Genomic DNA, 3,086 nt, shown 5'->3' with positions numbered 1-3,086 from the left:
TCATAACAAACAGTCTGACAAACCACAGTGCAATGAAATTAGAACTCAGAATTAAGAAACTCACTCAAAACCACACAACTACATGGGAATTGAACAACCTGCTCCTGAATGACCCCTTGGTAAATAACAAAATTAAGGCAGAAATAACGAAGTTTTTTGAAACCAATGAGAACGAAGAGACAGTGTACCAGAATCTCTGGGACACAGCTAAAGCAGTGTTAAGAGGGATATTTAAATGGTCACATGAGAAAGCTGGAACGATCTCAAATTGACACCTTAACATCACAATTAAAAGAATTAGAGAAGCAAGAGCAAACACATTCAAAAGCCAGAAGAAGACAAGAAACAACAAAGATCAGAGCAGAACTGAAGGAGATAGAGACACGAACAACCCTTCAAAAAATAAATGAATACATGAACTGCTTTTTTTTTAATTGACAAAATAGATAGACCACTAGCTAGACTAACAAAGAAGAAAATAGAGAATAATCAAATAGGCACAATAAAAAATGATAAATGGGATATCACCACTGATTCCATGGAAATATAAACTACCATCAGATAATATTATAAACACCTCTATTCAAATAAACTAGAAAATCAAGAAGAAATGGATAAACTCCACATACATCCACTGAAGACTAAACCAGGAAGAAGTCAAAACCCTAAATAGACCAATAACAAGTTCTGAAATTGAGGCAGTAATTAATAGCCTACCAAACAAAAAAAAAGGTGAGGACCAGATGGATTCTCAGCTGAATTCTACCAGATGTGCTAAGAGGAGGTGGCATCATTCCTTCTGAAATGATTCCAAACAACAAAAAAGGAGAGTCTCCTCCATAACTCTTTTTATGAGGCCAGCATCATTCTGACACCAAAACCTGGCAGAGACACCACAACAACAGAAAAACTTCAGGCCAATGTCCCTGATGAACATCAGTGTGAAAATCCTCAATAAAATACTAGAAAACCAAATCCAGCAGTCATCAAAAAGCTTATCCAACACAATCAAGCCAGCTTCATTCCTGGGATGCAAGGCTGGTTCAACATACACAAATCAATAAATGTAATACATCACATAAACAGAACCAATGACAAAAATCACATGATTATCTCAATAGATACAGAAAAAGTATTTGATAAAATTCAACATCCTTTCATGCTAAATCTTTCAAGAAACTAGACATTGATGAAACATATCTCAAAATAATAAGACTCATTTATGACAAACCCATAGCCAATGTCATATTTAATGGGCAAAAGCTGGAAGCATTCCCTTTGAAAACCAGCAAAAGACAAGGATGCCCTCTCTCACCACTACTATTCAACATAGTATTGGACATTCTAGACAGGAAAATCAGGTAAGAGAAAGAAATAAATAGTATTCAAATAGGGAGAGAGGAAGTCAAACTGTCTCTTTCTGCAAATGACATAATTCAATATTTAGAACACCCCATTATCTCAGCCCAAAAACTCCTTAAGCTGATAAGCAACTTCGGCAATGTCTCAAGATACAAAATCAATGTGCAAAAATTACAAGCATTCTTATACACCAACAATAGACAAGCAGAGAGGCAGATCATGAATGAACTCCCATTCACAATTTCTACACAGAGAAATAAATACCTAGGAACACAACTTACAAGGGACGTGAAGGAACTCTTCAATGAGAACTACAAACCACTGCTCAAGGAAATAAGAAAGGACACAAACAAAAGGAAAAACATTTCACGCTCATGGATTGCCTCAGTCGGGTAGACCCTAACCCAGCAGTGCTAGAGGAATTAAAGACATACACACAGAAATATAGAGGCGTGGAGTGGGAAATCAGGGGTCTCACAGCCTTCAGAGCTGAAAGCCTTGAACAGAGATTTACCCACGTATTTATTAACAGCAAGCCAGTGATAAGCATTGTTTCTGTAGATTATAGATCAACTAAAAGTATTCCTTATGGGAAACAAAGGGATAGGCTGAAATAAAGGGATGGGTCTGGCTAGTTATCTGCAGCAGGAGCATGTCCTTAAGGCACAGATTGCTCTTGCTATTGTTTGTGGTTTAAGAACACCTTTAAGCTGTTTTCCGCCCTGGGTGGGCCAGGTGTTCCTTGCCCTCATTCTGGTAAACCCACAACCTTCCACATCATGGCCATCACGAACTTGTCACAGTGCTGCAGATATTTTGTTTATGGCTAGTTTTGGGGCCAGTTTATGGCCAGATTTTGGGGGCTTATTCCCAACAATGGATAGGAAGAATATATATTGTGAAAATGGCCATACTGCCCAAAGTAATTTATAGATTCAGTGCTATTCCAATCAAGTTACCATTGACTTTCTTTGTAGAATTAGAAAAAACTACTTTAAATTTCATATAGAACCGAAAAAAAGAAAAAAAACCCACATATATAGCCAAGAAAATCATAAGTAAAAAGAACAAAGCTGGAGTCATCATACTACCTGACTTCAAACTATATTACAAACTATATTACAAACCAAAGCAGCATGGTAGTTGTACCAAAACAGATACATAGACCAATGGAACAGAACCTGGAACTCTGAAATAACACCACACATCTACAACCATCTGATCTTTGACAAACCTGACAAAAGCAAGCAATGGAGAAAGGATTCCCAATGTAATAAATTGTTCTGGGAAAACTGGCTAGTCACATACAGAAAACTGAAACTGGACCCCCTTCTTACACCTTATACAAAAATTAACTCAAGATGGATTAGAGATTCAAATGCAAAACCCAAAACCATAAAACCTCTAGAAGAAAACCTAGGCAATACCATTCAGGACCTAGGCATGGGCAAAGACTTCATGACTAAAACACCAAAAAGAATTGCAACAAAAGTCAAAATTGACAAATAAGATCTAATCAAACTAAAGATCACAACAAAGGAAACCAACATTGGAGTGAACAGACAGCCTACAGAATGGGAGAAAATTTTTGCAATCTACCCATCTGACAAGGGTCTAATATCCAGAATCTACAAGAAACTTAAGCAAATTTACAAGAACAAAACAACCCCATCAAAAAGTGGGTGAAGGATATGGACAGACACTTTTCAAAATAAGAAATTTAT

The sequence above is a fragment of the Mandrillus leucophaeus genome, unplaced genomic scaffold, assembly GCF_000951045.1.
Source record: "Mandrillus leucophaeus isolate KB7577 unplaced genomic scaffold, Mleu.le_1.0 Scaffold543, whole genome shotgun sequence".
NCBI lineage: Eukaryota > Metazoa > Chordata > Mammalia > Primates > Cercopithecidae > Mandrillus > Mandrillus leucophaeus.
This window is presented reverse-complemented; position numbering follows the sequence as displayed.